The sequence below is a fragment of the Bombus huntii genome, unplaced genomic scaffold (assembly GCF_024542735.1).
Source record: "Bombus huntii isolate Logan2020A unplaced genomic scaffold, iyBomHunt1.1 ctg00000059.1, whole genome shotgun sequence".
NCBI lineage: Eukaryota > Metazoa > Arthropoda > Insecta > Hymenoptera > Apidae > Bombus > Bombus huntii.
In genome coordinates, this window is record NW_026099320.1 from 505,749 (window position 1) to 519,109 (window position 13,361).

A 13,361-nucleotide genomic window follows, 5' to 3' on the forward strand; every position below is an offset into this window, starting at 1 on the left:
TGTATTACTATGACCACAACGCAGTGTTAATGATCCTCTGAGGTCAGTGTACTTGCATCGTTATTATCACCGCCGTTGTCATCACCGCAGACGTCTAACTCAGCAGGGACGCAACCTTCTGGCATTTTTCTCAGTCTGTCGTGTCTGTCCTTATATGATCGTTTGCCGTCTAAGGTTTTTAGGGTATATCTATCTCCTTCCAAAATCTCGGCTATTACGAATGGACCCCTGAATTTCGGATCTAACTTCGTCTGGTTTCTTTCCTCGTTTTTACGTAACACGAAATCGCCAAGGTTGAACCTAACTATTTTAGCTTTGTTTTTGTCGAACCTATCCTTATCGTATTTGGCGCAGTGATACATCGAGCATTTTCGACGATCGCATTTGCGTCTAAGTTAGTTTCGCTTAGTAAGGAGTTATCCCGGTGACCGTGGATTCGTTTGAACTCAAACATTGCTAATAGTATTATTTAATTTAATTATTCGTAGATCGTATTATTCATTAGGCTTAGTGTTTGTTAGACTTATTATTAGTTGTACTTATTATTTGTTAAGCTTAGTGATAGACCTGTATATACGTGTAAATAAAATCTCGGCTTTGTGAAACGATGGCTAGTCCACACGAAGAGTCGTCGCGCGCCCAAAATTCGAATCGTGACCCGACATATATAACCAATTTATAATATATATATGAACACACACACACACACACACACACACACACACACACACACACACACACACACACACACACACACACACAAATATATATATATATATATACACACAAATATACAAACACACACACATATATATATACAAACAATAGAAATACTTTCGTGTGCTATTATACGTAGTTCGATAGTTTACATTTCACGGGCCCCGTGTTGCACCTGCGTCGGTTTCGTTCCTGTTTCCAACGTATAAGTGTAGCGTCAGTGATTCGCGTGACGCGACGCAACCTTCAACGTTTGTTTTTCTCCGTTTATGCGTTGTGTGTTCGTTTGAATGAAAACGTCGCGAGTGTTGTAACAAAAACCACGGAAAACAGAAGAAGAATACGGGAGCAAAAGGAATTCCAGGCTACAGCAGAATGCCCATTGCCCAACAGGGTTTCGTTCCATGGTATTTCAACGAGGTAAGCTACCTCTTTTAGTACGCTTCAAGGCGCCTCTTTCCAACCAATTAATTTGCGTCCAACACCATTTTAACTTCGTATACTCAGAGAAAATATCGTTCTTTTGTATTTTCTAACTCTGATCTATGTATAAATTTACTGCGACGGGTCATTTCTACGGATTAACGTATCTTATAAAAACGTTGCGTGAAATGTTAATAATATATAAGTCTTGAAACATTTGTACTAATTTCATAGAGGAACGTAGTTGGTACCTTCCGGGTGGCATATTGTATGCTTGTTGCATGAACTTTCCAAATATCTTACAGTTAAATGGTTGGATTGTTTACTAGAATAAGCAACACAACATTGTTTTTGATTTATTGTGAATGAATTTATAGAATCATATTATTTTACACATATACACTATCGCGCAAAAGTATCCCAACATTTGATTACTTTTGATATTATGTTATTTAATTGCACAATCAAATTGATAGTATGTACCGATATATAATGATTACGATCTGTATTATTATCTTATTCCTATGATGTGGTTTTAACATAGGTCGTAACAAAACGGTCAAAAAAATTCTTTATTCTCAGACTCTGTAGCCTGTAAGAAACGAATTAATTAATTAAGAATCTCGTTGTAACCTACAGGTTCGGAAAAGGCTGATAGGCTTTGGTCTACGTGGTGGTTGGGAATTTTCATTCGTTTCGAGTTCGCTTAGCTGATAAATAGTGAATGTGCATTTCTTCCAAAATAAAGAAGAAAGCGAAGTCGATAGAAACGTGGGTCAAATTTGAAATCATTTCTCGATTATGTGGAGGTTGATTAAACGCGTTGGTGTATATAGTGATGAGACGAGTTGATATTTGGTGTAGTCAAATGTATTTAAAACTATCGGCAGTACTCTTCTAACGATCTCCCTCTAACGAATTTAAATTCGACTTCGGTTGACGGTTGCGCGTAGCGGCGATATTGTTCTGTCCGGAGTTTGTTTATTATCAAGTTTCGTACCTCGAGACGGTATCAATGCCCCGAGGCAAAACAACAACATGAGTTACTCTCGATTCGCATCGTCCTATGACTCATATGCCGCTACAATATGAAATCGAATAAAGTGATAAATAGCTTGCAGATGTTTACGCGTCTCTGAAAATGTTAAAAGATATAACATGTTTAACGCGAAGTATTCGTGATAATATTCGCTGCAATTTGAAATATCTGCGTGCAGTCTCGTAGGTTTTGAATAAAAATTTATCTTTTATCGCAAGATACATACATGTTTTGGCCTATATATAGCTTTGTACTCTTGTAACCTAAAAGAGAAGTCAAAAAAAGTGATGTTAACTCTTGCAGTAAAAAATTCATTTATGTCAATACTACTTTTAGAAATGCACCAAGAGAAGCAAGACAAATTATTGACGAAACACAGGATAGTCATTTCCGATCCAAAAGAAAAACGCAACTAAAATAATATGTAGATAGCTATTAAGGCAATAAATAATAAAGTCATTGAAATGATCCATCATTTCAAACTAATATCGCTTCTCTTTACTTCAGAACTGCTATAAACATTTTAAATATCATTTATGTCTTGGTTCCCTTGCGAAGTTCTCGAAGAATTCGTCAAATGATGTCATGAACAATATAAATAATCGTAAAAAATCTATATTTGTGTTTAAAAAATAGGCGAATAAAGAGAAATAGGATAATCGAGACCGGTGAAAAAGGAACAACCAACATCCCGCATCTGATACAAGCGGAAGAGAAATCAATTTCTATCATGTCGCACGGCGAACAAGAACGCAAATACGGAATCTTTTGTATAATACTACTCCAAACTCTGTTGAGTCGCAGTAATAATAATAATCGGGTGTTGACTTCTGCTCGTTTTTACTTGAAGTTTGCTCGTTACCTCTTTGAAATTTGGTGGATCGTTTTCTGTCGAAACCCGTTCCATCTGACGTTAAAATCAATAAAAACAATATTACGATAAAGACTTTTATCTCCATTGTTGTCAACTTCCGTCAAGTCTTCGTTTTCTGCTCGCTGAATATAATACGGATTCCCAAAAACTTTCTTCGTATGAAATTTTACTAATGTACATTTATCAAACATTGCACATTTTAAAATAGGTTATCATTATAAGATTAAAAAAAAAATAGCTAAAAATATCTTGAAACAAAAGAAACCAATTTTGAAGTTTGTTAGCCCGGAAATGTCATGGTAGGAAGGTATACTTCGATATTACTTTTACTATCGATAGGCGTCGCCGTCGTTGCTGTTATCATATACGAGACACAACAAATCACGAAATTGACAAATCACCGGTGATCTCCTCGAGTCGCAGTTCGAACGTTTCACAAATAAGTTAAAGAATTAAACTTTAGATATAGTGGTAAAATTTATTGTATGAATCCAACAGAGTGACGGTTCAGGGTGTTATAACAAAGAGGTATAGAACGCTGATTTGGGAGACTTCTTGTACTGAGGTTTTAGTCCCTCTGAAGCGGTTATCGTCGGGTGTATATCAGAGGCGCCTATCCGTTGCTATCTGGTTATTGTTTCGATAGCTGTGGCATGTAGGATGTTTTGTCTACTCTATTAGTGCTTCTAAGCGTGTGATACTGTCGACGATTCGCCTGTGCATGATTATACATTGAGTAAACGGATAGCCTGAGTTGGAGTTTTGATGATTAGGATAATCGAAATAATTCATAGCCATGGTAATATTTTAACTAATTTATTTTGTTGTCTTTTATAGGCCACTGCAATGAGAAAAGAATTCCTGAAGCCAAAGAAAATGATACACCCAAATAGCAGAAAGTCTATCGCTATTACGAAAAAAGCCAAAAAGTAAATACAATTACTATTAAATTATGTGATTTTGTTATGTACATTTCATTTATTTTATATGATTATATAATACTTTTGTGTAATAAAGAAGGAAATGGACAATGTGTTTTGTTTCAGAATATCAAATAGACAGAAGGCAGAAATGTCCTGCTTGATAAAACAGAATTCAATAGGAGAGAAAATATCGTGGATCAGAAACAATATGATTCCAGGCGTGTGACCCTATACTCCAGAGATAACTGCAAGTTTGTTAGAAACGGAGGTAAAACAAAAATGTATACACATGATGATACAGAGATTGTACATTAAAGATGTGATTAGTTATAGTTCTATATTTGATCCAAAGGTATGTAGCAAGAAATGATGAAGAAATGGAAGAAATTACTATTAAAAGGTCTATAGGTAGCAACAGGAGTAGACAGCATGCTAGGAGGGAACATATAATTAGAGTAGAAAGAACTAGGAGAATATCATACACGTGGAATAGGTAAAGAATTACAGCCAAATTTATTTTCAATATATCCTGATGTACAAACCCTCCTTTATTTTTCAGAAATTTCTGATATTTTAAATGCAACTCAGTGTGAAATGTTATTGAATTGGAATAATGAATTACAGTGTGCGAATAATTTTAAATTTATAAGGTTTGGCGAGAAAGATTTAAAGAAAGTATTAGAGCTAAGAAAAAGAATGAAAATAAGCCATATTAGACTATCCAAATCTCTATTAGCTATGCCTGTAAACAAGAAGAATTTATTCAGCAAGCCAATTGATTCAGATGAAAATAGTGTAATGGAAATAGAATAAATTCTGTAGATATGTCTTTTTATCTTTCATCTCTATTTAAAAACAAGAAAACAGAAGAAAAGCGAACAGTTTCGTCCTTTTTTGTTTGCGAAATGCTAGAAACCGCATTTCGTCTTGCTCTTATCTCCCACGAGAAACAGTCACGTCACAAGATACAAGAGTACGATAGAAGAGAAAAGAAAATGTTCGATTGTGAAATATACAACAAAACTGAAACATGCAGATGAATCACGTGCACGTTATGAATATTCTGCATCGTTTCTCCGCCTTTCCTTCATTTTTTTCGCTAGCTGCTCCATTATTTAAGAACGAAGATATAGTAATTACTCTCAAAGTTGTACATTTCGAAATGGTAGGAAAATCAATAGTACAATGATAAATATACGATTTTAAAAGCTTTTTAGATTTCTTACATACTTAGCATTAATCAAATAGCTTAGTATATAAAAGAGTTTACTTATGTCGCATGTTATAAATGCAGCTGCGTTCGTTACAACAATTCCAATTCCAAGGAATTTCTCTCGAAGATCGCAGTGAAGAATTTGCTTTGTTAAATTATTACTGGTATACTTCGTCAACTTGTGGTATATCGATACAATTTGTCAACCATCACTTTTAATAGCTTCTCGCTAATAAAAACATTTCGTACCTATTTAATAAGAAGCAGTATATTCTTAATTATTTAGAAATTTACTTAATGATGTTTAAAAATACGAATATGTTTAAAAATTATAATGTAAATATATATATTTCATTTCATGTTTTACTAATATATCTCTAATTTAGATTAAATATCTGAAACTTGAAAGAAACTTTTAAAACTTTCAATACATCGCATACGTTTCAAATTTAGTGCATAGTTACATATATATATACGATCGATCTTACTCGATCATCTTACTCGAAGAACAGGGTCTGCGTGTGGCGAGCTACGGGGCAGGGACCGTTGGAACGTTTACTGTCGAGTGTTACAGCTATTTCCTTCTTAAGGAGAGCTATAGAATTATTCCATGCCTTTGTTAGACAAAGCGTTCATCCTGTGACCGCGGCTACGTTCGGCGACTGACTGTCGCCTCGAGCCCAAGCTCATTATCACAACTCTCGAACAATTACAATCGGATTGAATAACTACAATTGTTCAATTACAGCTATAGTAGACTCTAGGTTACAATGTTGTGGGATTATCCAAAATTCCAAAGGCTCCGGTGTTCTTTCATCTCCGACAAATATATTATGGTATAGTTCCTATTTTCCGACCGCGTGGAAGGAAAATAGGACAGCCTTAATACCAAAGGCTAATAAAGATGGAAATATGGTCGAGAACTGGCGACCAATTACGATCGGCCCAATTCTAGGCCGCATTTTCTCATCAATCCTCGATGGGCGGCTAAGACGGGATATAGATCAAAATATAAGGCTGTTGAGATATGTGTAATTTTCTGTGCTGGACTGAGTTAAGTAGTAGAAATACTTATATGTATATATCAGTGTGTGGAAGTATGTGTGTGTGCGCAGCGTCTCGAAACAAAGGAATGTAAACAGTCAGTCGGTTAAGAGTCGTCGATGAAGAGTCGGGTGTAGAAGGTTCTGAGACGCGTGCAAGTGTGTATCGATAAATATATATAGAATCGTTCATGTAATAAATATATCATTATTTTAGTAATAACTGTCAATATACATTTAATGTTCCTATAACATTATTTCGGCTTCAAAGATCCACAATTCTCAACATGGTAGAAGATCGTGGTTGCCGAGATTTAAGGTTATGGAACCACGTGTAACCGGGAGTGAATGTATAAAAGTCGATTTATAAAAAGGAATAAAAAATTGGAAATAAGTTCTGAAGAGATAAAAAGGCTATTAGTAGAACAAATAAAAAGATTTTGGATAATAAAGAGAATTATTTTTTGAAAAAAAAAAAAGGTGTGAATATAGAAAACGAATCAAGATGCCAAGGGACGACGAAATTAAGGTTCAAATATTCGATGGACGCGATTACAGAATGTGGAAGAAAAGAATATTAATGTATCTAAAGTGTAAAAAATGTTATGAACCGGCTACACGAGAGAAAATGGACACGGATGCGCAAGATAAGTGGGATGAAAAGAATCAATGGGCGATGAACTACATCTATAGTAGTATAACGAATGAGCAATTAGAATTTGTTGGTGATCAAGACACTGCTTTAAAAATAATGCAAAAGTTTGATGAGATGTATATGAAGGAATCAACAGCAGTGCAAATTTGTATAAGAAGTAGACTAGGCATGATGAGGTTGAAAGACTTTGAAGAATCAAATTCATTTTTCACGGAATTTGAAAAAACTATCAATGAATTGAAGAGTGCCGGTGCAAATGCAAACGAACGTGAAAAACTCGACTACATGCTGAAAGCACTAGCAGAATCATTGAGCTATGTTGGTGACTTAATCGACTCAGTGAAAGAAAGTGATCGGACTTGTGAATTTTTGAAAAATAAAATTATAATGTGGGAAACGCGTAGCAAGAAAGAAAGTGATAGAACAAAGTCAAATGTATTTACAGCCGAAAAAAAGGACATAAAGTGCTATGGCTGTGGAAAGTACGGTCACATGGCAAAAAATTGCACAAACACGTATAGAGGCGGAAACAATGGCGCAAACAATGGAAGAACACAACAGCAAGGAGGTGCGTATCAGCCGCAGTAGAATAGGGGTCGCGGCGGACGAAGTTTTGGCCAAAGAAGACGAGGATACGGCCAACGAGGATTTGGCCAACGAGGACAAAGCAGAGGCCGGCAACAACGCTACTACGAGGCAAGTCAACACGACGCAAATTATTCACACAACGAGGGCTACGACGACAAAGAAATTGGATCTTTCCTAACGAGAGTAGAGCGCGAAAATAATAAAAATGAAATTACGGTATGTACTAGCGATACGCGAAAAATAGATTGGATATTGGATAGTGGATGTTCAGATCACATTATAAATAATGACTCTTATTTTGTTGAGTACGAAAATTTAAAAAACCCGATAAATGTGAAGTTAGGAGACGGTAGAATTCTAAAAGAAACAAAAGTCGGAAAAATTTTAACTTACTTTGAAGTAAACAAAAGGAGGATTAAAATTACAATGTCTAATGTATTTTACGTGAAAGAAATGGATAATAACTTAATTAGCTATGCGAGAGTAACGAATGAAAATAAGATAGTCTCAGCAGGAAATACTTTAAAGATATATAACAAATACAGAAAGTTGATAGGGATAGCATTCAAAGATCATGGTTTATATAAGATAAGTAGTTACATTGAAAGGCAAGAATCTCATGCTAAAAATGTAGAAATGTACCCTTCCAAAATAACCGTAGAAGAGCACGCGAGATTTTAGAATTAGTACATACCGATTTAAATGGACCTCATAATAATACCGGGTTTGATGGATCCAAATATTTCTTGACATTTATAGATGACTACAGTAAGTGTGCATTGATTTATACTTTGAAATCAAAAGGTGAAGTTTACAATTGCTTCTTTGATTACATAAACAAAGTCGAAAATCTTACTGGTAAAAAGATAAAGAGATTAAGATACGATAATGGAAAAGAATATATGAACAAAAGCATGTACAATCTAACTAGGGAAAAGGGAATTGTCGTAGAACCATGCCCACCTTATGTTCACGAGTTAAATGGAACAGCTGAGCGCTACAATAGAACAATCATGAATTCCGCTAGATGCTTATTACATGATTCAAAGCTGAATATTAAATATTGGCCGGAAATAGTTAGAGCCGCGGCGTACTTAAAAAATAGAACCGTTACAAACACATATGAAAATAAAACACCATTTGAAATATTTTTAAAAAGGAAACCGAATATAAATAATTTAAGATTGTACGAAAGTAGAGTTTTCGTAAGAATACCCGAAGTTAAAAGAAATTCGAAATGGGACAAAAAAGCAGACACTGGGATACTTGTAGGTTATGAAAACAATGGATATAGGATACTAGTTAATAATAAAATTGTAATTGCAAGACACGTAGAATTTATAGGTGAAGATGATAATTTAGTAGGATTTCGAGGAGAAGATGGACCAGGCAATGAGACAGAAAAGGTTTTTGACGAACATTCGGATGTAAACGAAAAGGTCGAGCAGGTTGCAATAAAAAAGGAGAGAAATTTAAGTAACGAATCAGAAGAAAAACTTGAGGACACAGAAAGTAATTTGAGAAGGTCAGGACGGGAAAGAAAGAAACCTCAAAGATATGGTCAAACGAGCTCATATTTCATTTATGTGAATATAGTTAGTGCACACAGTCCTATGAAACCTATGAAGAAGCTTTAAGTGGAGATGACAGCGGTTCATGTAAAGAAGCAATGGATCGAGAAATGAATAGTTTAATGAAAAATAAGACCTGGCAATTAGTAGAAAAACCAAAAGACAAAAAAGTATTAGACTTGAAATGGATATATACGAATAAATCTGATAATCGTAAGAAAGCGCGACTAGTTGTTCGAGGCTTCCAACAAAAAGAAGTACTGGAAGATTTATACTCTCCAGTAGCAAAAATGCAAACGTTGAAGTTATTACTATCTTATTGTTGTCAATATGGTTTGACGATTATGCAAATGGATGTAGAAACAGCTTTCTTAAACGGAACTATAAAATCGGAAGTATTTGTAAAACAACCTATAGGTTACGACGATAAAAGCGGGAAAGTATGTAAATTATCAAAAGCGTTATATGGATTGCGTGAAAGTTCAAGAGCTTGGTATGAATGTTTCGACGAATATATGAAAAATATTACTGTTAATAAATATTGATTGTTGAATACATCTGAGTATTTCTTCCGCACCTATCACGACATCCCACCTCATGGCCATGAAGGGAAAAGAACAAGAAAGAGAAAGAAGGGACTAGAAGATGTGAGAATGGGAAGGATACAGATAGAAACAGGAGAGGAATAAGAAAAGATGACAGCAGACCAAATTATAGAAGAAAGAAGAAAGGAAGAAGCAGAAGAGAGGGAGAAAAGGATAAAGGAATCCAAGTATAATATACACTACAGAAACATAACCAAAGAAAAATTACCAAAATACTTAGAAGGGAGGATGAAGTGGAAGGACAGAAAAATACTGGCAAGATTCAGATGCGGAAACGAGATCAAAGCAAGGGAATACTAGAAAGAAGAGGGAGATAAAGATGCAGACTATGTAGAAGGAAAGAAGACCTGAGGCATGTAATAGAAGAATGTGAAATAACGGGAGGACCAAAGGACATAGGAAAAACGCTAAATGAGACTGGAGAAGGTTTAACAGAACTGAAGGCAATAATAGAGAAGAGAAGGGCAAACGACAGGAAGGATGCACAGCAAGGAGGCTAAAGACCAAAGTTGCAATAGTTTTTTAGTCGTTAGTTGCTAATTTGTAGTTTCTACTTTTAGTTTTTAGAGGTAAAATTAGCAAGGTAGTGCAATAGAATAGAGTGGAAAAGAGATGTAAGAGATGTAAAACCGAAAGTTCATTCAAAGCCGAAAGGAACGAACTAAGCAATAATAAAATAAAAGAATAATACAAGAGGATCCAACAGACCAACAGGCGATCAACATTGTGTAGTAAGCCCTATTATCATAAGAGGTAGAAACGCTACTATTCACTTCTAAGGACGTAGGAACGCTATCAGTGATGTCTAAGGATGCAAAGCCTTCAGCATTTATATTTATATAATCAAATAATAATCAAATCTATCTGCCAAGCAAAGGAAAGAGTAAAGAAAAAAACAAAGAAAAGAGGGAACACTGTAACAATCATCTCGGAACAATGTAAAAGCCAGGTCGAACGAGAACATGGGTACATGAAATTTGCATAAATGTTGAGGACTGATGGTTTAACTAACTAGCACTGCTCATTAGATTAATTATATGATCTCTTACGTCGTATCGCAACTTATTCCGGTTATGTCCATGAAGTGTGAGTTATCTGTAAAATTTAATCGTGGCGTTTAGCTTCCCTTCATAGACTTAGCTTATTGTAGTTCGTATCGTTGTCGTCTGTCTTGGAGCCTATATATTCATGCACACCATCAACAGAATGTTTGGATCTCTCATAAAGCGTCTTTTAACTGTTTTGCCAACCGATGCACTGATAAGGCGTCTTACTCCAACACTCACTGCTGAAGTCATGAAGACATGGGTTGCATTGGGTGATCGACAGAACGACGAGTTTTTGAAATTGCATGGTCGTCCCGCGGCCTACTTTAAGAGAGCGTCGAACGATAACACCGTGCTCCTTTCTATCTGCCTAGTCGTCAAGTCACTTCAAGTCCGTTTGAATCTATCAGTTTAGAGAATCGGTACCAGTGCACTTCGCTGGGCATATGTTCTCGTACACATTCGCGGGACATTCTCTTTATATTAAACATTGTAGAAACAAACTATGTGTGGACATGATTAGCCTATCGTGCAGATAGCTAGAAAAAGAGAAAAAGAGAAAAAAGGATTAAAAAATTTAAAGGAAGGAAGAAAGCGATTTGGAAAAGAGAAAAAAAGGGCTGAAAGCCGAAAAAACATTTCTTGACTTGGGCGAACTGGAACGCCCAAAGAACAAAAAAGAATGTAAGACAATTAATGGGGAAAATTAATTTTTATTATAAATTTATGGAAGATGCCTGCAAACTCCTGGAACCACTTCATAACTTATTAAGGAAAAATGTCAAATTCATCTGCAATGAAGAATGTGAGAAATCATTTCAGAGGATCAAGGAATATGTCTGTTCAAGTCCGGCTCTAGCAACATATGAGCAAAACAAAGAAATATTCATTTATACAGATGCAAATGGTGATGGTTTAGGAGCCGTTTTAAAACAACCCCAAGATAACGGTATGTTGCACCCGGTTGCGTACTTCTCAAGAAAACTGAAACCAAACAGAATCAAAGATGAAAGCAATCTATCTCGAATGCCTTCCTCTTAAAGAAGCGATTCAATATTGGCAACATTACACATTACTGTTGCTTTGCACAGAATGCTTGATATGAAATGAACCTTATAGCGATAGCGTTCGTAATGAGAACTAGCTGCAGTACGTATATAGCAGCAGATGGGTTCACGAAAATTGCATCAGGTCTAATATGGCGTTCTGCGTGTACATCAACTGTAACTCGAATGATACACGTTGCTGAACCGAATAACAAGCGTATCAACTAAAAAATTGTAAAATAGAGATAACAATGAAGTGTTTGCAAGTGATCTTAGTTAATATATCTTGAACTTTGTTGCTGTATTTTCGATGATAGCGACTAGTGTTATTTGCAAGAATTGCAAAAGCAAATTCAATCTTCTAGAACCAGAAACCGCGGCTTAGGTTCCAAAATTGCAAGTAAGTGTGAGTACTGGATGAAATTTTTCAACTCATCTCCACTAATTGGCAATGCCAATCCATACCAAAAGTCATCTGAAATAAATCGCAGGATTGTGTTGGCGACTTTTAGAGAACGGAATGGAAAAGATAAATTTATTTTGTGGGCTAATGGATATTTTTCAGGGATCGGCTATCAATAGATACTATGGCTGTCCGGAAAATTTACATTCTGTTGTCTTACGGGTATCTAATCGTCCAATTTCGAGAGCTACCGAAAAAGACAGAATAAAAGTTAGCGTTTCGGAAGAGAGAACGCCAGGAAAATGAGAGAATTGAATTTTTCGTTCGGGTTTGCTACACTCCTCGGGAAACACAGTAAGAATGTGCTTGATATAATTGTAAAATCTAGGTTTCCCAATCTTGCAGCGTTGCATGGGAGAATAAAACGGGCACAGAACAGTACAATGATTAGTATGAAGGTGACAAAGATAATTGCACTATAAACCATATCAGTGCTGATAAAGTGGAAACTTATGTCATCACAGAAATGTTTATGAGATCAGGAAAGAAACATCATGCCAAGTATAGTACATGTATTGGAGATGGAGATAGCGAAACACATAAAGACATTAATCCATACGAAGACATTGTTGTTTAAAAGAAAGAATATGTTGGTCATGTATAGAAACGAATAGGCACAAGGCTAAAGGACGCCAAATAATGTTAAATAAACTGTTTTCGGATAATTACAATAGCGTTTTCACAAAAAGTGGAATTTCTAACTTGAGAAGGACAAACACAATAATTTGTAAATGTCCTAGGAATAGCGAAGAGTATAATCCATGCATGTTTTAAACCAGTTAAAGCTGGATTCCAAGTCACTTTACACAAAGTTCATCTGAAACAGAACTTTTGTTTGTAATTGCTTTTGTTTGTATTTGCTTTTTAGATGAATATAATTAAGTGCTGTGGTCAAAATCTGAACCCTCGTCAATATTTTATTGCCGATCTATTAAATTTGTATTTATGAAAGAAAATGAGGCATTGGTTAGGGAAGAAGGTAATAATGGAAATAAATAATCTTTCTCCCAATACATACAATTCAAACAATGATAATATAAAAGTTATCTTTGCTTTGCGCTTAGCCATGTTATACGGTAGCGTTGGTAATATTTTATCAAATATAAATGTTGGTCCCAAAATGTTGTACCGGTGGAGAATCTTCAAAGAAAATGA

At 35.4% G+C, this 13,361-nt stretch overlaps 1 long non-coding RNA gene across 3 annotated transcripts; it reads left to right on the forward strand.

Moving 5' to 3' along the window:
- The first annotated feature begins 974 nt into the window (after positions 1-974).
- Positions 975-4,805, forward strand: LOC126875884 (uncharacterized). Of its 3 annotated transcripts, none has more exons than XR_007693739.1 (5): positions 975-1,137; positions 3,891-3,982; positions 4,100-4,244; positions 4,304-4,469; positions 4,536-4,805. It is a non-coding gene; the product is annotated as an uncharacterized LOC126875884 (long non-coding RNA). The 3 variants fall into 3 exon arrangements; XR_007693740.1 differs by having other exon boundaries at positions 976-1,137; positions 4,100-4,257; positions 4,329-4,469; XR_007693738.1 differs by having other exon boundaries at positions 977-1,137; positions 4,329-4,469.
- Positions 4,806-13,361: the final 8,556 nt, after the last annotated feature.